This window comes from Lissotriton helveticus, chromosome 4_1 (genome assembly GCF_964261635.1).
Source record: "Lissotriton helveticus chromosome 4_1, aLisHel1.1, whole genome shotgun sequence".
In the NCBI taxonomy this organism is placed as follows: Eukaryota; Metazoa; Chordata; class Amphibia; order Caudata; family Salamandridae; genus Lissotriton; species Lissotriton helveticus.
In genome coordinates this window covers 319,729,926-319,752,404 of record NC_136063.1, presented here as the reverse complement: position 1 = coordinate 319,752,404, position 22,479 = coordinate 319,729,926, and positions in this window count along the sequence as shown.

The following is a 22,479-nucleotide window of genomic DNA, read 5'->3' as shown; positions in this document are numbered from 1 at the left end:
CTGGATATATACATATGTTCCCAGTAGGACAGAATAGACAACATAACAGGTACGGCTATCGGGCAACAGCTAAGCAAACAACAAAGATAGCTAGACATGGAGGAGGTAAGGACAGAGCTAGAAAGGGAACCATTCAGACAAGTGACTATAGGCAGAAAATGACAGCTAAAGATAGGTAAGTGCGATTGATAGATCACAAGAGAGAGGCAGTTCATGAGAGAACAGACTGTGATATACAGAGATGCGCCAGACGGACGGACGAGAATAAACAGATAGAGCTGGGGGTTGGATAATGATTGGGAAGGTTACACAACGGCGAATACGCAAAGATAGACAGGCGATTCTAGATAGATATAAGAACAGGAGATGACAGAACGGAATGAAAAGAAAGCTCTCTCTAGACCGCAGTATCTGGATAAGGGCAGACAGACACAGGTAGCTAGAGACTGCCGCCACCCCCAGCCCTGGACTGCAGGCTCCAGCACGTGCCGCCGATATCACTGCCTTAAACGCTGATTGTAGTTTTTTCTAAAAGCAGGGTATTGTTTTGCGTTTTTTGTCTTGTGACTAGCTGAGGAGGCGAGCACGAGGACAAAAGGGTGATTTTAACCAGAATATCTGGCCACTGTGAGCCAACGGCTGGTATTTGCTCATGAGGAAAGATCCAAAGAGTGCGAACCTGTGACAGGGTGAGGTGCATTGTGGAAACACAGTTCAGTGATCAAGCATAGCAGTGTAATGATGCATACCGAGGAGATACAAAAAATAAGGACCAGAATACTTAAACTACCCCCCACCCCAACCCACGCTAACCCACCATGCAAGAAGCAGTGCAGGAACCCCAGAAGGGATCAACAATTCCCTAACAAACTCCCAAACCCATCCGCCCCACCCCCACAACCAAAAAACATTTCTGAAAAGTTCCCCACCTCGCACCCACTCCAACGAGAAGGTACTTACTAATGAATTTCCTTCTGTGTTCCCTGGCAAAATTGGGCAGTTGAAGGGGTTCGTGCATAAAATAATACTCAAAGATCAAGCACGTCCTTGTTTTCACAAAGTTTGGAACATACCTTTTAGTATTAAGGATGGGTTTATGAAGGAACTATATAACTTGGAAAATCTTGGGTGATTGAGCAGGTGAAGTCATCTGACTGGGTTTCTCTGCTTGTTCTCATGTGGAAGGCGAATGAGCATGTCAGGCTGTGTGTAGATCTGAGGGAATTAAGCAAATATCGTATTAATGAATTGTTAGCGGTGATGAAAGAAGTTAATTGGTTCTCTACTATTGACTTAACAGCTGCTTATCATCAGGTACCTTTAGTTTACATCAAGAAAGCAAACACCTAACAGCATTCATTACACCCATAGGCTGTTATCAATTTTGAGGAGTACTAATTGGCTTAGCCTCTGATGTTCCTGCCTCTTATGCATCAACTATTTTAGAATGTGAATTACGTCACTTTCATTCATGATGATATACTGGTGATGGGTAAGAACAGAGAAAAACATGACGGGTGTCCGTAAAAAGATTGATGCTTATCTCAGCAGATTGCAACTACCCATTGTGGAGGATATTAGTAATAAGTGGGATAATTGTTTGGTGGCAGTGTTGTTGTGTGGTGAGTCACAAGGGATAAAGATAGAAACTGGAACTATAACTAAAGCAGGATGTAGTTTGTCTAAGGTTAAGATGTTTTATCATGGATGGTTGGCCTGATAAATCTAAGGGTGAAAAATATTTGTTGGCTTTTTGGGAAGTAAGGAATGAATTGTCAAAGGAAAATAGTTTATTGTTGAAAAGTGAATAGTTGGTTCACCCAAGCAGTTTATGGAGCAGAGTCATAAATGTATGTCACGAGGGCCATCTCGGTATCATGAAAACCAACAGCAGGGTTAAGCAATTCTATTGATGGCTTCGTATTGATAAAGAAGTTGAAAGGGTGATCAGGGAGTGTGTGAAATGTGTCAATTCGGATAAATCTCTTGTCACATTTAAGCCTCCATTGCATCCTATAGAAGCGCCACCTATGATGTGGGAAGGAATTGGAGTGTATGTTTTTAGTCCTTCGCAAGGTAGGAATGGTTTGCCCAAGTTTGCATTAATGGTCATTGATGATTTTTCCAAATGGCCAGAGGTTAAAGTTGTAAGTAAGGCAGATGCCAAAGGTGTGGTGGAATTTTTAGAAGACATCCCCCACAGGAGAGAGCTTCACAATTATATAATTAGTGACTATGGAGGAAGTTTGTGTCTGATGTTTTTAAAGAATTAATTGTCAGGCCTGGAGTAGAACACAGAACTACTTCTTTCTGTCATTGTGAGGGGATTGGTAACCTTGAATGTTTTAACCATGTAATTAAAAGTATCATCGAATTGGCTGATTGTATTAATTTAAATTGGGAAGATGAAATCAAGGACACAGTGTGGGCATACAGGAAACGTTATATGAGGCAGTTCAGCACAGTCCTTTTAATTTGTTGAGAGGTAGGACTCCTGGTACCAAGGATAACATGAGGTGTTTGTCTAAAACAAGGAGAGTGGATTGGTTACCTGGAATGGTGAGGGCAGGATGGAAAAAACTCAGATGAAATACAAAGATAGGTATGATTCATTGCATGGGGCGAAGAAAGCAGGACTCAGTTGAAGATTTTGTCAAAGTTAAAAGGGTAAGCTGGTAAAAAAACGGAAGGGGCAGGTTTTCTGGTCAGTTTCATGTTGAAAAGATTTTGTGCAACTTTGATTGTTGAACGATGGGAAAATGTGGCATACCAGTAGGTTGCCTTTATTGAAGGGAACTAGACCTAGGAGTGTAAAGTATGACTGGAAGGAAGATGAGACTCTGGTTGCCTGGCAGTTGTTTTTTGACTACACAATCCCTTAAGACAGGTTGTCCGGTTGGATGCTACTGTGCCAGATATGGCTGCCCAATCCATGACAGAGCCACAGTCTTTCAATGGTGGTATGCATGATGACTGCTGATGTGGCCAAGGAAGAGTTCGCTGAGAAGGGAGATTGTTGTAAGGGTGTTGTTACAAGAACGGGAAGATCTATTGTGAAAGCCAGCCGTTATAATAATTTAAATGCAAGTTTCAACCACTATATATTGTTGTGGTTTAAATGCAAATTTCATCTTTCTATGTTTTTTTTGCATATGTTTATTTCATTATTGGGTAGAGGAGTTGGCCTAACGGCTAGGGCGGTCGACCTCGATTCTGGGGAACCGGGTTAGAGTCTTGGCAATGACGCTGAACATCCAGTGATTCTGGGCAAATCAATTAATCTCCCCGTGCCTAACAAAAAGGAATGTGTCCTCATGTGACGCAACTGGAGCTATGGAAAGCGTTCTGATACACGATACCTTTGGGTCAAGTCGCGCTATATAAAACTCTGTAAAAAAAAATAAACATTTCATATAGCAACGGTTAATTGCTTTTCATTTCTCTTTTCTTTTTGAGGTGAAGGTTGTATTGTGTAGTGGAATTTCACTCACTGGCTTGTTCTCAGACCTTGGGTTAGGAGGGAATGTACTGGGAGAAAGCGTGGACAGTTGAGTGGTTGACACTGTTGGAGTAAGCTGTGCCTTGTACTACCGCAGTGTTTATGGAAACTATGGTTCAGAAAATGGCCAGAAAATGGTCCAGGGCAGACGCAGGAGTTGCCCCAGAGTGGGCAACAGTGCAACTAAATAGGGGGAGGCAATTAAGGCTGGAGGGAGCATGAAAATGTGTGACCAGGGACACGTTACGATCAGAGTAACAATAGTCGTTTATTTAAAATGGTATGCAAGGATTAATACTAGTTCAGGTGCTCACATAAAAAAGTGACAACAAGTGTGAGGTGCCCAGTGGGGGTGACTTTAAAATCTATACATCGCATTGACAACACACAAGTGAACTCCTTAGGAAAAAATGTATATAAAATATATGGCGTTCTGGTTGTAGGGGGTCGACGGCGTTTCGATCTCTGTTATTTAAAGATCATCTTCAGGACATACCTTATGTGAGCAATCCAAATTCAAAAACTAACGTTGGGGCAGTTGCAGGTAGAGTCAGGAAAACTGCATCAATGAAAAACTCAGAATGGTGGGCGCCAGGGTTGGCGTGAGGCCAATTACGATTTTGTTGGGTTGTGGTTAACAGTAGACCGGGAATGGCGGGAGTTGCTTGAAACCAGTAGTTTAAACGAAGGCCCCAGAATTAATTTACGGATTAGTTATGAGTGGTCAGGTGATTCAAGGCGCAATACAGCTGTGTTGTCAGCAGGGGATAATCAATTAAGTAAGCCCTTCCGTTTTGAAAAATCGCTTGGTAGAGAGACCGCCAGAGTCAATCTGTAAGGGGAGGAGCGGGCTATGTTCCACGCTTCCATGAGAGGCACGCTCAATGAAGGCAGCTCATTGTACCACCGCAGGGCTCGAGTTGGAAAACAAAGCTTCAAAATACAGTTGGGGAAGTTCTTGTTTCTGCGATGCATACATTACATGCTCAATCTGCCCCTAATATGTTATTTTTTTTAAACCATGTACTTGATTCCTGTATCAGCTGCCACAATATATTGCTCATTGTGTAGCCAGGCAATCAGGATTGGCCAATCCCCATTAAATAGGCCATTCAGAGCTTATCTGAATGTCAACGGTCCAGATATCACTAACGTTCACTGGTAGTTAACCCACTCATGTCCACCCTAATCACCTTTCTGTAACGCTAATTTCTTGAAAACTATTGATTGTGGTTAGACCAAATAATGAAAAGCACACTTTCTGAGTAAAGTTCTAACTTGCTGTCAAATGTGGTATAATTTCATTCAGCCATCTTTCCTATGAGATTTAAATGGGGAATCAAATTTTGAGGACCCACCCCCCTTTTTCATTGCCCTTACTTGTTTTTATCAGTCCAAACATTTCCATGAAGGAGTCAAAGTGGATGAACTTTGTTTTGGAAAGTTTCATGGGAATGGAAAGTCTGACCTAATTATAACTACAGTGGTGCTAATTGCAGCCAGAGTGGAGTGAGAGAACGTGAGAGAGAAAGGGCGAGATAGCAAGTGAGAGAGAGAGAGAGACAGAGATAGTGAGTGTATGTGTGTGCGTGTGTGTGTTTTATGTGTAACCCACACCTGTAGGGACCAGCTTGGTCCTCATAGCATAGGTTAACCTTGTCAGAACCAGACACCAGCTGGTGCGTTCTGAGGACCTTTCCCTGTAGTGTGTTTACATACATTTGAGCGAGTGTTTCAAAAAAGTGAAAGGGCACTTAGATTTACCTCGGTCTGTTTTATAACCTACACCACTATCAAAGAGTGAGTAGAGTTGGAATAGTAATTGCACACTTCATTACGGTCAAAGGACCTCCTTATAATAATAGGTATGTTATGGTGTGTGTGTGTTTTGTTTTGTTGCAGAACAGGCAGGAGGCACTCAAGGGATTTCTGAAACTGTTTATGACACCATCAAATACAAGCAGGCCATCTAAAAGCCCCTGATGTCTGCAGTACCTGGGTCATCATTTGAGCAGCATTAGCTTGAGCAGTTATTTTCAAAATGCTCAACTACACCAGGACTCCTGGTTTACCCCCCATGGGACAGAATCAGTAGTGTGTGTCACTTCACTACAAGTGTAATCAGTCTGGAGAAAAACAACATATTACTAATGCCAGGCTTCACACTATCTTATTGCAATTATACATAACAAAGATCTCATGATATTTTACATGTTGATTGTATGTATGCATGTTTCCGCATGTATGATAGTATGTAACCACATGTACCAGATTCTGCGATGGTCTGGTAAATGGGTGAGACAATGTTTCTACAGATTCGGCTTCAAGTTTAAAACTTCCCAATTAAGGGTAACAACATTTTAACGTTCATTAACCAGAGGGACAGCCTATCTGGTTAAGCAATTAGATAAACTGCATTTCCTCGGATTGAAGCTAACAGTGCTCCAGCTCATCCGTGTGTACTACAGCCCTAGGGTCCTGTGGACACATTTACTTCACTGACAATCCAACTGTCTGACCTTTGTACAGCTTCACACAAGCCATACAGACAACTCCAGACATCTGAGCGCTTCACAGTGTTCAGAAATTGCCAGTGGGATGTCGCTGGCGTGCTATTACGACAAGCACTGGCAAAGTCAAAAGGGCATAGCAGAGAAATTGATTGCTTTGGGACAATGCTTTTGTCTGGCTTAGGTAGCTGCCATGAATGTATGCACATCTACAGCAGCCATCATGGAACAAGTTCTAAAATATTGTAAATACAGTCAAAGATGGTCGCTACGGATATCCATGATACAAGAATGGACAACTATTGATGTGCCGGTAGTGGGCTTGTTATTATTGCTTGATGACTGGCTAAGATGCGCAAAGGACTCAGAAATCAGCAAAGTTTGTGGGCTTGTACCACTTCTATCTATCGTAAAACATTTATTTTGATTCCCTTGCCTCTGCTGTAGCGCTATTGGGCTCTTTTGATCACTAATCTTTATCATGTGTCACTTGCCTTAGTTCTCATTCATTTGGTCCTCCAATGGATCTTGAATCGTGCCGAGAAGCATCGGTCATAGGGGATCCAACTCCAGTTATCCAATGAGGATTATGAATTGGGTAACTGACCTACAAACTTGTAATTAGATTCATATATGTAATCCTCAACACCAGGCTGTATAAGTAAAGTATTATCACTGCGAGACCAAATATCCTGAAGAAATGGAGTCTAACTGGGTCATACAAACCAATAATTAAGTTAAAGTTATGCAGAATAATAACATTAGTATTTCCAGTCCAGAGATCTCTCTATTATAATTCCCTCCAACCATTGATAACCCAATTGAAATGCACAATCAAATTTGGAGACAAATCATGGAGAGGCTGAAGTAGGATTGAGGGTGGTTAGTTTTATCATAATCATTAAAGAAGTAATTACATCAATATCAGCATTTAAGATCTAAAGGTGCGATTAGGCAAATTCATTTCTGATTGGTTATTAATTACTGAAGCTCAGGGAAGTTCAAGACGGGACATGAACCATGACAGTTCAAAGGCACTCTCCCAGGATAGGGAATGCAGTCCGTGACTAGCATCCACAGCTTAGGCCCCAGCCAGCAGAGTCTGCAAGGAACTTCCAAAGTAAAGAGCAATACCATGCAGTAAAATGTTGGAGAGAGAAATGTGATGATGGTAGCAGTAGTAGACCTTTCTGTCACACCAATGTATAATATAATCTTGATCTGGTGTGACTTTCTTGGGTCACCTCATCTGATCAGACTCCTCAGTCCACTGTAGGGTGACCAACCGTCCGTAAATTTCCCGGACAGTCCGTAATTTCGTCCGTCTGTCCGTTGTCCGTGAAGGATTCTTTAACGGACGCCATTTGTCCGTAATTTTAACCACCCACCTCCCTTCTTGACTCAGATGCTGCACCAAAACTCAGATACCCAGCATCATTGGAGAGTCACAGCGGGATGGCAACCCTCACACCTCCAGCCCTTGATGAGCTGTTAAGAGGTGCTTGAAGGTGACTGAGAGGGAGGGGCTGCAGCTTCAGGAGCAGGGGCATCATTTCAGATGCAAACAGCCCTGAATGCAGCATGTCTCTGCAATTTAAACACCGAGGCAGCACGTGGTTCAAACAAACCTCGGTTCTTCAAACATGCAGTCTAAAATGTAATTAAAAAAAATGGCACAATCACACCCACACTGATTAACAAAGTATGGAGGACAAGCCGTTAATTAGTTTTCTTGGAGTATCTCCTTTAAGTACTGTACATCACAGTGGGGGATGGCAAAACTAACATTTTGGAAAGAGAGCCTGTCTTCTTATTGTCTTGTCCAGGAGGGGGTGAAGAGCCCTACCCCACCCTGGAAGAGACCAAGATTATCCTAGAATACTGCATGCCCACTCCTGTGCCCACCCTGGTGGATCCTGTTCCCCCTCCTGTGATGGCTCCTGTCCCCCCATGTGGTGGCTCCAGTCCACCCTCCCCTCCCCCCCACCTGTGATGGCTCATGTTACCCCCTGTGGTGGATCCTGTGTCTGCCCTGGGTGGTTTCTGCCCCAGTCCTGGAATGGCTCCTGCAGCGAGGGTGAAGTTCTCGATGAGCCTCTTCTCATAAAGGCTCAGCTCAAAATTATTATGAAAAGGTGGGCGAGTGAGTAAGTGAAGGGATGGGCTGGATGAATTAGTGAAAGGGTGAATGGATGAATGAAAGATTGAATAGATGGATAATGAGAGAGGATGGATGGATTGATGAGTGAGTGGAAGGATGGAAGAGAGAAAAGGTAAATAGCTGGATGTATGGGTGGAAGGGTAGCTGGATGGGTAAAAGGGTGGATGGATGAGTGAAAGGATGGATGAGTGAAAAGGTGGATGATGAGTGAGTGAGTGGGTGGATGGATGAGTGAAATGGTGGATGGATTGATGAATTGATAAGTGCAAGGGTGAATGGATGAACGGATGAGTGAAAGGGTGGATGTAAAGATGGATGAGTGAGTGAAAGGGAGGGTAGATGGACAAAGGGATGAATAGATGAGTGAAGGAGTGAAAGGATAAATGGATGAGAGAAAGGATGGATGAGTGATAGGGTAATGGATGGATTCATGATTGGATGAGTAGATGGATGGGTGCGTGGATGGAAGGAAGGATTGCTAAGTGAAAGGGTCGATGGAGAGAGAAAGGGAGGATGGATGGATGACTGAAAGGATGGATGGATGACTGAAAGGGAGGAATGATGAGTGACTGGGTGGATGGATGAGTAAGTGAAAGGATGGCTGGATGGGTGAAAGGGTAAATGGCTGCATGGATGAGTGAATGGATGGATGGGTAGAAGAGTGGATGGATGAGTGTACAGATGGATAGGGTGAAAGGGTGGATGGATGGATAATGGATGGATGAGTGAAAGGATGAATGAAGGGATGGATGAGTGAAATGATAGATGGAAGGATACATGATGGATAGGTTTGCAACTGGTTGAATATGTTTGGATATGGCTGGGCTTACTTATATATTACTGTGCGACCTCTGATGTGTCTGTAAAACTTATCCAATTGTCCTGAAGTTTTGTCCTGAATTTTGACCTCCTGTCCTGAATTTGTGTCCTGAATTTTGACCCTTTGTCCTGAATTTTTACACTCACCGTCCTGAATTTGCGCCAATCCCAGTTGGTCACCCTAGTCCACTGTTCAGTTGGCATAGAGAGATCCTCATGCAGCATAAAGAAGACACAAATTACAGCAAAAAGATGGTGATTATTAATTAAGTTGTCGAACCATCTGGTGTGTATTCTTTCAACAATATTTCATATGCAAAAAGCGCATGGTTGAGTTCAAGAGGACAGTTTCCCATGGCAGATGTTCCCAAAGTAGCGAAATTGTAGCAGACAGTCCTATTTTACGAATAGGAACTCTCCCTATGAGACATAGTTTCCTTTCATATTGCAAGTTTATTAAGCCTTTCCATGAGAACAGAATCAAGCAAAGTAAGGGGAAAAATATGCGGAGGCCTAAATTAAATTTGGTTAATTAAATACAGAATATAGGATGATGGAAATATGCATTTTATTCATTTGCTTTGGGAATTTGTATATAGTTTCTCCAACTTATTTGCACTCCTAAAGCATTTCAGTTTGTTATAAAAAGGCACATGTAACTATGACATATTACTGCATTTCAAAGTACCAACGCATAAAAGTCTACAAAACATAAATTATGAATACTGTTTCTAGTAATTCACATTAGTACATGTATGAAGATTATTTCCTGAAAATGTCAGAGCATTTGGAATGAGCATAAACGTGCAGCACCATTTTCTCTTCTCACTTAGTGCATCATTTTACGTGTGCAATACATGGAGTGTAGAATGAAACTTTTTTCAAAATCACACGTACATTTCTCAAAATCATGTGAGATTTCATTAATTTCCTCACATACATCATTTGATTAGAATGATTAGAAATCTTATAACACCTAAATACATCACAATGACCTTCTGTTTGATACACATTGTATTAGCAACTGAAACAGGTTAAACTATGAACCTATACTACTTCATGTATATTTTTCCATCTATCCTACTATGTATCTGCATGCTTTTTACAATGCAGTAAATAACTCTTCTCATGATTTGTCTCATGTTTTCTTCAACGTTTAGTTAGCACATTTCATGCATGTTTGTTCTTTTGTCTTTCAAATGTGTCAAAACCAGTTTTATGTGTCAAATAAAAGTTCAGGAGCTCATCTGCTTTATCACCTCACTATGTGCACTGTGCTGCAGTACACACGCTAGATGGTACCCATAGGCAACCCTAAAATTGCTAATCCAGGTTGCGCAGTAAGAGTCACAGAACAATATGGGTGCCGCCTAGGCAAGGAAGGAGGCACAGAGATGCTGTGATGATGCTGCAGTGGGTTCTGAGAAGCAGGATGACTTTGTGAAACAAGACAACCTGACACTGCTGGTTGTTGGCACCCCCCCGCCCCCCCAACACACATGATGGACCCCAGGTCATATTAACCGGTTGTTGGAAAGTAAAGTCGTTGTTTCATCTGTTGTAACCCTTACTCCTGGGGCTAGTGATCCAGGGAAAGTCACTGCCAAGATAATTTGCTGAGAAGGGTAGATGCAGCTGTGCAGAGCTCCTTGGCCATGAAGAGGCACTGTCATGGTGCTGATGCTCCCCTGCGTTGCTGTGCTGCAAACCTATGACCTGGAAATGCTGGACCTGAATGCACTGCATCATCAAACAGGGCATTTATTTGCAGCTCCTTGCTTACTGCTGGAATGTCCCAAAAGTACATGGAGATATGATGGTCCTAATCATCTCGGACTCCCAAGTACGGAAATCCAACCTCAGAGTTTGTGCTGAGTCACAGGAGGTCATGTCATGACCGAAGCAGGGCCTGGAAAAACCCATGCAAAACATTTTGAACACAAGATGCTGGTCATCCCAGGCAGGTGGCACTGTCCTAGAAGAATTGAGTAACCAGGCTTCCACTGACAAGAGAGGCTCAGTGCTCACTGAGACTACATTTGCAATGGTGGGAAACAGCTCAACTCATTAAAGCACACCTGTTGGGTGCTTTGGCCACATCAGAGGGAAATTTAAAAATCATAAAAAGGCGCGGGGACGATTTGGTGGCAAAACAGGAATCTATGGTCATGGACACAGAAAGTCAGGCTGACTACACCAACACAGTGAAGGAGGCCATGATGCATTTAGCATCAAAAGCCATCCCTGACATTGAGAGGTGGCTGAAGATAGTCGAAACGCAATCGCACTGCTATACTGAGAAATGCGGGGAAATTGTTTTTGGAGGGCCAAAATATCCTCCCCAGTACTTTCCACTGCCACAGCGTGGTGTATGTCCCTCGAAAGAAACCCCTCATAGCACTGGTTACACATAAGGACCCTTGATTGTCTCGCCCTCCATTGGATCTTCATCTGTGGCAACACCCACTGCATCATATTTGCTCTCATACCCCTGATGTCCTTGTAAAACTAATGAGTGAACTTTTTGATAAATTGTGTGGAACGTTTTTAAATTGTTATGTGTTATAGATTGAGTTGAGCTTGATTGATACATCCAACATAGTCGAACATTTTCAGTCAGCAAGATAATATTCCTACCAATTCAATGAACGAGTTAGTCTCATTACCAAGGATTGGATTAGACAGAGCTTAGCCAAAACTCAACTACAACAAAATCAGGTTTTAGCGCCATTTCAGATCAAGAGGACATCACTCTCCCCGGAAATGAGACCAGTAATTGTGATATAAAGTATCTCAGAGTTACAAAATATGGGATAACCTCAGTTGTTGTAATTATAAGAGGTGCTAATGGATCTCCTGCTCTCCCTTAGGAATGAAACAGTTAGAAAGTTTGCCCTTTGCCCATGTATAAAATATCTAATTAAGCAGTCTTTAGTAGTGACCTATTTTTAGTGGCAAACTGACCTTCAAATGAGAAAGGAAAGGAATAATATTATCCCTGAAAGCAAAATAAAGGGCATAAAGAGCACAAAAACCCATGTGGTCTCCAGTCAGCAGGGGCAAGGACAGGGAAAACTGCCCCAGCTGTAATGGCCTCAGTTATAATACACGTGCAGCAGTTACCCTGTGCCCCACCACCTAGTTGGAGGGATAAGGATACTTTTTTCACCAGTTGTGGATAACGAAACATCCGCAGGAATGGGGGATCTTTGGTGACCTGCACGTCCCGCAAGATAAGAGCATGCTTGGAGGTGGAACTGAGTCAGAGCAAGACATTTGGGACAGCACACATGAATTTAGAGTGGAGACCACAGTTCATTGACCAGACCCTCCAGCTTATCGCGATTTCGCGATTTGCAAAAAAATCGCGAAATCGGCCGATCCGTGCAAATGCCGCGATATTTACAAAAACGGCCGCGAAATCCGCCGTTTTTGTAGCCAGTCAGCAGCAACGTCTCCTTTCCATCTCGAGAGTGCAGTTATCTTTAGAACGTGTAGCCTTTGGTTGTTTAACGCCTCCTTGGGCACTCCATACAAACCGGATGCATGAAATGGGCGTTTGATGTGTTGGATCCGGTGAGGTTTTTTTTCCAGTTTAGGCCCCGCGCACTCTACGGCTATCATCAGGGTGAGGTCACAGGAGGAGAGGCCCTCGGCCTGAAAACTCGAGGGCCCCGCTAATCCCCTCATTACGGCTCCCGTAATCCACCGTGACAATGACATGTTGAGTTGATGGCCCTTCTCCGAGGGGGGCTACGGGACTGTCTCGGCAGGAGGCGCGCCTCGCCCTGGCATGAATCTGTCCTCGCGGATTAGAGACTGCTCCAGCCCGGTGACTGCTGGAAGATGGAGGAAGGAGCGTCTGAGTGGGGGACTGAGAGAGAGGGGGGAGCTAGAGGAGTAACAGAGAGAATAGAAACTAGAGGAAGGAACATCTGAAGGGGGGAATGGAGAGAGAGAGAAGAGAAAGAAAGACAGACAAGGAGGGAGGAAGAGACAGGGAGAGGGAGAGAGAGAGGGAGGAGGGGGGAAGAGAGAGAATAGAAACTAGAGGAAGGAACATCTGAATGGGGAACGGAGAGAGAGAAGAGAAAGAAAGAGACAGGGAGAGAGGAAGAGAGACAGGGAGAGGGAGAGAGAGAGAGAGAGAGAGGGAGGAAGAGAGAGGGAGAGAGCGAAAGGGGGAGGGAGGTCTGCAGGAGGAAAGAAAGGGAGAGGAGCTGGAGGAATAACCGAGAGAATAGAAACTAGAAGAAGAAACACCTGAAGGGGGGACGGAGAGGGAGGAGGAGAGAAGCTAGAGGAGTACAGAAATAATGGAAACTAGAGGAAGGAACATCTGAAGGGGGGAACGGAGAGAGAGAGAAGAGAAAGAAAGAGAGAGAGGGAGGGAGGAAGAGAGACACGGAGAGGGAGAGAGAGAGAGAGAGAGAGAGGGAGGAGGGAGGAAGAGAGAGGGAGAGGGAGAGAGAGAGGGGGGTCGGGAGGTCTGCAGGAGGACAGACAGGGAGAGGGGAGAGGAGCTGGAGGAGTAACAGAGAGAATAGAAACTAGAGGAAGGAACATCTGAAGGGGGGAACGGAGAGAGAGAAGAGAAAGAAAGAGAGACAAGGAGGGAGGAAGAGAGACAGGGAGAGGGCGAGTTATCTTTAGAACGTGTAACCTTTGGTTGTTTAACGCCTCCTTGGGCACTCCATACAAACCGGATGCATGAAATGGGCGTTTGATGTGTTGGATCCGGTGAGGTTTTTTTCCCAGTTTAGGCGTCGTGCTTACTTACGGTTTGCAGTTATATGATGGCAACATGCGTTCATGGCTCCTGCTATTATGAGATTCTTTTTTTTAGACATTTGTGTTTTTTTATCCATCATCATTTTTATCTCTTTCATCAACATTGATACATAGTTATTCACTGTACTTATATGAAATCAAGTTGCAACAAATATACTTCGAACGTTTAAATTGATTTACACTCAAGCCCTAGATGTGTAGTGATATTATTAACTTTATAATGTGGAATATGGTTTGCTACACGGAGTACACCTAGCCGGTCTGAAGTGTAGGAAAAACCCTAAACAAAGTACATTTGGTTAAAGAGATGAAAGGCTAAAAAACAACCAAGACAAGCCCCCCCCCCCCCTCCCAACGCCCCCATGCTCAAATTCAAAACTGCAGCAGGATGAAAGTCGTTTTCCTTTCAGAGGCATACATTTCTGAAAATGTGCACGTTAACACCACAATAATTTTTTCAGATCAAGTTAATCGATATTAGAAACCATTAAGATATTGTTTTCTCTGCAAACAGCTCTACAAATTCTTCTTCAGCTTTCATTTTCGAACGCTAAGCTGCCAGCTGTCTCTTCTGCCCTGTGAGTTGTCACTTTAGACCTACTTCACTCTACAGCAGCACTCGGTCACCTGCCACACCTTACACCTGAGAGATTGTGCAGCTTCATGCTGATATTTCTTAAGTCCACTAACCATTGCTTTTTCATGCACGTTACAGCTTTGATACCCAGGCTTTGAGAGGTCTACTCCTACACAGGAACCTAGACTTGTGACCACTGAAAGTGTAGGATAGTGTCAGTTTTTTTTGTCGGTTACCCATGCCGTTTTCTCCAACGGCAGTGTAAAGTGTTATAGAAGTCGAATCTTTCTTTAAAGTTATCAGTGTCTTTCCCAAGCTACGCCAGGGAGGAGCACTGTCCTTGCTTGCTACCAACAATGGACCAGCGGCTCGAGACAATTTATGATCCCTTGTCTGCAGTTCCGGGGGGGCGGGGGGGGGGCGGGGGCTGCTCCCAGCCGCGAGTACGTTTGTTAGCCAGACCCTCCAGCTTATCGCGATTTCGCGATTTGCACAAAAATCGCGAAATCGGCCGATCCGTGCAAATGCCGTGCAAACGCCTGCAAGGAACACGGCACAACTCACAGCAAGAAGGGAGAGAATGCTTTTCGAGGGAAACAAAGTGTCTACATTGTAATTAAACCAAATATACATAGCTTCATGTTGTTAAATAACTAAAAAAGCTAAGATATCTGTGTTTGTTGTAGGAAAAATGGCCAAATAAAATGCCGCAAAATTGCCGCTAAATTTCCATATTTGTGCCGCTAAATTTCCATTTTTGTGCCGCTAAATTTGCGAATCCATGCCGCTATATCCTGGGGGGTCTGATTGACGCTACGAAACTATTCCTTATGAAGCAGGATCAAGTTAGTACCTAAATATACTCCCATGACTATTTTTACCAAAATTAGACCACTATGAAGTGACTGCTCAATGGTCTGATTCAGTCTCAGTTGGCGCTGTGGGAGCGCGAGGGTCGCCACACTCAAGTGCAGATCCGGCTGCTACAAAATGTGGCCTTTGGTCCCCACTGCCCTTAAACCACTACAGTTTGAAGGGTGATACTGCTAAGCAAGCACCTGCATGGTGTACAGAGACCGCAGCCTCCTCTCAGTGAATATTGCTGAGGTTCCCAAGCTAGTCTGAAGTCGCTAAAACAGTGAGATAAAAAAAATGAATGGACGGAAGTGTAGGCAAACCAATAGAAAAACGGGCAGTTTCTGCAACAACGTGGACCTAGAGGAGCCATCTCTCCCCCCCCCCCCAGCCCCACCCCTCAACAAGATTCCTCACCAATTCTAGATGGCTAGCACCGGGATCTCCAGACAGCACTCGCAGACTGTAGGCCTATATTGGGAGGCATGAACTCTGTCTGACATTTATTTCCTTTGACATGTACCTCATCTGTTGCACTGCCAGCTGCCACCAGAAACAGGAAAGAGCATCCCATAATCTAGCTGAGCTTCACTTAAGCACCCTCCAGGGCCATGGCAGAATGGGGGTCTTATGGAAAGCTGCAAACAAGCCTTATGTTTATGCTTGTGTCTTCATAAGACCCACAGACTGAGGATGCACTCTTTTAGGTGAGCCAACAAAACATGGGTGCACATGGACATTCAAGAACTTTGAATACTGTTAGGACTGAGTACCATTACCATAGTCTTACCGTCAAACCTCCATCCATCCGTTACAAACAGGGCGTACCCACGAAACTATACAGACAGTTGTCAAAAGCGTAGGGACTGGCATCTGGAGGTTGTGGCAGCCCAGAAGAGCACCATTGAGACATTGCAGGTGTGAGGATTGGGGGGGGGGCTGTCGGTCTACATATCAAGGGGGGTTCAGGAAATCCAGGAACACTGCACAGAGCTGGTAGCCACTAGAACGTAAATACTGCCTTTATAGAGCAGGCCGCTCTCACTCACACAGCCAGTGCATGTCACACCAATTGGTAATCAGGGAAAGGCCAATATAAAGGCACAGCCACCGAAGAGTAGTGTCTCTGCAAATTCCTAAGTACATGATCCGACTTACTAAAACTGCTTCTGTTAGCCTGACCTGCTCTTGATTTACTGTATTGACTGCTTACGTATTTAGACTTTGCACTCACCTGGTTCCAGTTCCTTCCTCAGTCTCCTCCCTTGGTTCCCATTCCCCCTACATTGTACCTTTTAATTAACCCATCAGAGTTTGAGTGTTTCCATTGCTGATCCATTTCTCCGAAGTTGCCACTGGAAATTCAAATTATCATCAGAAGTGCATTCTGGAAGAGCTTCCTTTGTATAATTGCAATGTTTATCTATCCTTTAGAGGGACACCTTTCGGCATGTCTTGTAAACTGGTGAGCAGTGGTCCCTTAAAGGAATGGGAGGCTCCTCTTCAGATCTACTCCAGGGAGGTACATCTGTCCCTAGCATCCAGGACCAGACAAAGGGTAGTTTTTGGAGGGTATATAGAACTCCTTACTGGTCATGGTCAGAGATTCAGCACAGCCCACCTCTGCACTTCTTCCTTTTCAGTCGCAAAATCAGACATGATGGAGGACTTAGGAAGGAAAGGTCTGACATAGTTTATATCTTACTCAAAGAAGAAGACAATTGTCCAGTTTGTTACAGGGCTTAATGCTGGTAGTATAGTCTACTTCCAGAGACTTCCTGCTATCACATGATTTATTAAGGAGCTTGAGTAGCTTTAAATGTGTCGCCTGCAGACACTTCAAAGCGCTGGGTACAGGTAATTAAATCCTTAGGGCCTTATTTATGAGTTTTTTTCTATATAGGGCAGCGCAGCAAGGAATCTTGCTGTGCTGCTCTACATAAAAACAACAGGGCAGGAATGCACCGTATCCATGTGACATGGCGCATTCCTGTCCTTTTCCCCAGCGCCGGCGCCCAATGGGCTGCCATGCGCCAACGCAGGTTCCCTTGCATCTTGGTGCAAGGGTGTCTGCGTTGTGGTGCTGATTGATTTTGTGCAGGAAGGTACGCCTTCCTACACAAAATCAATCAATTCAGGTGTTTTACTTTTTCTATGTGTGCTGCAGAATTTCTCGTAAATCTGATAATGTGTCCGGTTCCATGGGTGTTGATTGGGAACACCGACAGAAACACCCATGAAACTCCTCTTTCACGCAGTGTTCTGTGTGAAAGCGGCACATATTTGTAAGGCCATGAAAAGCCACGTAAAGTGGCTTTACGTGGTCTCATATATATATATGAAGTCGCGCATTGCGCCACCAGACCACATAAAAGTGATGTTCTGGCGGCGCAAAAGTGCCGGTCGGGCCTCACAAATGAGGCCCTTAATTTCAGAGCAATCTAGTCAGATATCATAGTTCACATACAAACCTGGCCTATGCATCCTGGCTGGGAGGACATTCGAACAGTAAGATTGGGTTTGAAATGGTTTTCAGCTGTAACCGCTGCTGCCAACCTTTTTTAATTCTTTCCTGCTGCACAGTTGGGGTACGAGGCTCTGCATTGACTATGCATAAACTCTTGTGCACATGCTGCCCGATAGCTTGGTATCTGCACACAGGTAACACTTTTACACATAGGACCCAGGTACTTTTGGTTATGGCCTCCTAAGTCTTACAATTTGAATGGGGAAATGCCCACTTTCTTCTATTTTGAAGTGTACAATCCGTAGTGCTTTATCTGTTTTTCATTTTGGGTAGCATTTGCTTAAAGGCCACTGTTGTGACTTTTCTTATGTTTTCTTAGGTCGCAGTGTCAGATTTGTCACATATGTGTTCTTTTATGTATTTTAAAATTTGGGCAAAAGTCCTTGAGAGACTTAGGTTTTGAACCACCCTGATGAGACCTGTTAATTACTCTCCTGACCAGTTGCGAGTAAAATTCCTTCCCCTCAAACATTGTCCCATTTGGATCGATTAGCCCATTCCTTTGAGAGCAAGGTGTTGGAGACAAACCTCCATAAGGTGTTTAGCTGTGTGTGTGTGTGTGTGACAAGTCATGGCAGGAAACTCGAACAGTCCACGCAGAGAGGGCAGACAAACATCTGGCACTAGTCAACCCAACGGGTTCGTTTGATGTGTTGGAGGAAAGAAACTAGTTTAGAGTCGGAGGAGCCTGGCTCAGATTACAAGCCAATGTTGGTTGAATCTGCCATCTTAAACATTCCCATAATGTGGGTCAGTCCGTGTGCCGGTGCCTAAAAGTATAATTTTGAGTGGGGTAATGTGGCATCTCTGTATTGCTAAGAGACTTTTAGATTCTAGAATTCGCTGCCTCCAGTTTTAAACCCTGTGCAAGGAGAGAAGCTTTTAAAAAATAGCGGAGAAGCAAAAGAGGAAGGTTGGGCCAACAGCATGGATGGAATCTTGCCTGGAGTTGAAAGACTTATTTTGGACGTTGTCTCGAGAGTTAGTGGCACTGGCTCCTCACCTCCCTCTTGGGAACAGTAGAGGTGGGACTTGCCGGGTACCCTGAAGGAGGAGGGTTGCCTTGTTCTTCCTTGGACTGGTCCTGATGTGGATGCATAAGGAGAGGGTATCCCAGGATACCCCTGGACATACAGCCACACAGCAAATGGTAGAAGGCGGTGGGCTGGGTACTTGAGGAGTGTAGGCAGAAAGGGCAATCTGCCTGAGGATTGTGGGCCATGCTACAGGAAGACCTCAGGTCAGGAGATTACAAAGGGCCAGGAAGAGGGTGCAAAGCTCTTATCAGGCAACTGCTGCTAGGTGAAAGAAGTAGCAGTGTCCAGGGGATATAGAAAAACATCTTTCAACATCCTTCGGAAAGCCATCCACAATATTAGGGTCCAGAAGCCATAAAGAATGATTCCTGATGTCCGGCGGGCAGCACCAGGATTGTAAAGCCAACCCCCCATCTGGTTTGGCCTATAAGAGCTGGACATATCCTAACTTGAGGTTGCCAGTCCTCTGTGGCACTCTTGGCTTTGCCAAAGGATTTGGATATAGTCCCCAGTGTGGGCCTGAAGCTGTGTCTCCCCCAAAGTGGCCTGGAAGGCGGTTGGCATGTGGCACTAAAATTGATTTTGCCCGTCCCCCAAGGCAATGTCCCTCCTGGCAGAGTGTAACGGTTGCACTGACACCAGAGACACACAAAGTGACCGCTAGTGCTGATTGATTCTCCTGCCTCTTTTTTTTTTAGCAATTATTATCCAGTGTTGTTATGTTAAATGTAGTGTTAAATATGCTTCTATAGCGCACGACTTACCTGGGGGCATCTCGGCGCTTACCTAGTGAGAAGAGGAGGAGAACGTATAATTAAAACAAAAAAGTTTTTAGCTGTTTCCTAAAAACAAGGTAAGAGGTACATTTTCATAGGGCCATAGGGAGCTGATTCCAGTACCTAGGAGCAAGGTACGAAAAGGCTCTACCCCCAGTACGACTTAAACGAATTCGGGGGACTTTTAGGAGAGCTAATGAGTTGGATCTAAGATTACATCCTGAGATCTGCTTTGTAAATTTCTTTTGTAGATAGAGAGGACCCTTACTATTCAAAGCGTTAAAGGTAAGGCAGCAAATCTTGAAAAAAAATTGTTTCTTCACTGGTAACCAGAGAAGCTCTCTCAATAAAGGGGCTGAGGAAGTGCCTGGAGGATGGTTTAAAATCATCCTTGCCGCGGTGTTTTGGATCACCTGTAATTTGGCGAGCATTGTCTCACTCACTTCAGCCAGCAATGCATTTCTGTAGTCCAGGCGACTCATCACCATCGCCTGGACCATGGTTCTTTGATGCTTTGTTGTCAGGTAGGGGAGTATCTTGCGTAAGAGGCGTAGACTGTAATAACAGGAGCTGAAAGTAGTCGCAATATGGTCCTTCATAGTGAGAGTCTGGTCCAACTTTAATCAAGATTTTTTACGGATTGAGTTGGAATGGGAGCCGTTCCCAGCTGATCAGGCCACCAGTCATCCGTTCAGATGGTTGAGGCTTTACCCATAAGCATAAGCTCTGTTTTGCTGGGATTCAGCTGGAGGCAGTTCTCCGTCATCCAACTTGAGATGGCGAGCATACCTGCTGAGAATCAAATTTTCTCATCTTCCAGATTGTTAAGCCTCAGTCATATGCACACCATCTCATGGTGCATTATATGCTAAATGTTATTGTCCTGATGAAAGGAATATATGTTACACTATAAGGTTGAAATGGTGCCAACACTTTGAAAAGCAGACTGTGGACAATCAACGGATTAATGCAACTTGCTTGTAGTTTCAATAACATATTTCTGAAATCCAGAGTGCGCATGACTGGTTTGGTCGGCCCCAGGGGGCGGACCAAACAGTCATGGCCCACAAAATTGGGCAAGCCTCTCCTCCCCGACCCGCTTACCCCCTTGCCCCCAACCAGGCCTACCCTTCTACTTTCTCGCAGTATGAGAAGCAGAAACATAAAATGGTATTTAAAATACCATAAGCAGTGGGACTACGCTCCTCCACCCTAATGGAGGGGCCGCCCCTGCACTAGGGGTGTCAATTGTTCAAATGTGTTTGGTCCATGCCAGACTAAGGATAACCATTGATTATGCAAATTAATTCCAAATCGGTTAATTGCATGCAAATATCTATTTTCTGGATATTATGAAATTTTTTTCATGGCGCCATCTCTCTGGGACCCAGAAAAATAGGGGCGTAGGGAAACCCCCCGCTTTAGCAGCTTACGCGGGGGCTCCCACTGGGCCTCATAAGCTAATGAACTGAGTCCACAGAAACAAGGAGGCACCGCAGCAATCATCCTCCTTTACCTAAGTGCCGCCTTGGACACCGTAAATCATAGCATTTTACTGCAACAAATTATCAAACTAGGAGTCTCATCGAAAGCACTCACTTGGTTTGCGTCCTTCCTGTCTAATCGATCCTTTCAAGTCTTTGAGGGCGACATCACCTCCTCCAGCAAACCTCTCGGCTGTGGTGTGCCGCAGGGCTCTTCTTTGAGCCCTACGCTTTTTAGGTTTCGACCTGGCGATCTGCGCAAGCAGTTCGCGCAGGTGAAATCTTTTGTTTACCATATTGGCTATCGGAACGTCCCCCACCTCCCATTAGCTAGCTCCATAAATGGAGGCTAGCCATTGGGAGCCGGATCTGTCCGTCAAGGCCGGACCAGATTCGGGGGCGTTCCCGCGATTTTTTCCCTCTCCGCCTCTGCGATGTCGTCATCGCGGCGGTGGGCGGAGTTTCGTTTTTTTTCCTTCTGTGTTTGTTTTGGTCATTCCATGCGAGGAAGCCCAGGTGAGTGCTTGTTTTTTAGTGGTGGAGCACGTGAATTCAGTGTACGTTGGTTAAAAATACATGATGAAGACACAGGCCACGATCTGGCTGTTCATCAAGTGCATGGGCGCTAAAAGTAGTTTTTGCCCCTTTATTTGTAGTGAGGACTCCGCAGTGGTTTGTCTGATGTGAAATTGCTCGGCTGATCCCCTTTGTTGCAGCATGCATAACTTTTCATTCTTTCAGTTCGACTTTACAGTCCGTTTTAATAATGTCCTTAAAACTGCGGGTGTCCAGTACCCAAACGGCCTAAATAGACTCGTATGGGCTAAGCATCTCGTGCCCCTCGTGTGACACTTGTAAAACTGCTCATAAGATTTGCAACAGGGAGTTTTTTCATGGTTTGGCATTTTTCGTAATGCATTACAGTTGAATTTATATAGCGCTTCATATCCTAACCGCACTGCAAAGCGCTGAGTGGATAGGGAGTGCAGGGTGGATAGGGAGTGCAGAGTGGATAGGGAGTGGAGAGTGCATAGGGAGTGGAGAGTGCATAGGGAGTGGAGAGTGCATAGGGAGTGGAGAGTGCATAGGGAGTGGAGGGTGCATAGGGAGTGGAGAGTGGAGAGTGCATAGGGAGTGCATAGGGAGTGCAGAGTGGAGAGTGCATAGGGAGTGGAGAGTGGAGAGTGCATAGGGGGTGGAGAGTGCAGAGTGCATAGGGAGTGCATAGGGAGTGCAGAGTGTATAGGGAGTGAAGAGTGCATAGGGAGTGAAGAGTGCATAGGGAGTGAAGAGTGCATAGAGAGTGAAGAGTGCATAGGGAGTGAAGAGTGCATAGGGAGTGGAGAGTGAAGAGTGCATAGGGAGTGCAGAGTGCATAGGGAGTGGAGTGGAGAGTGGAGAGTGCATAGGGAGTGGAGAGTATATAGGGAGTGGAGAGTGCAT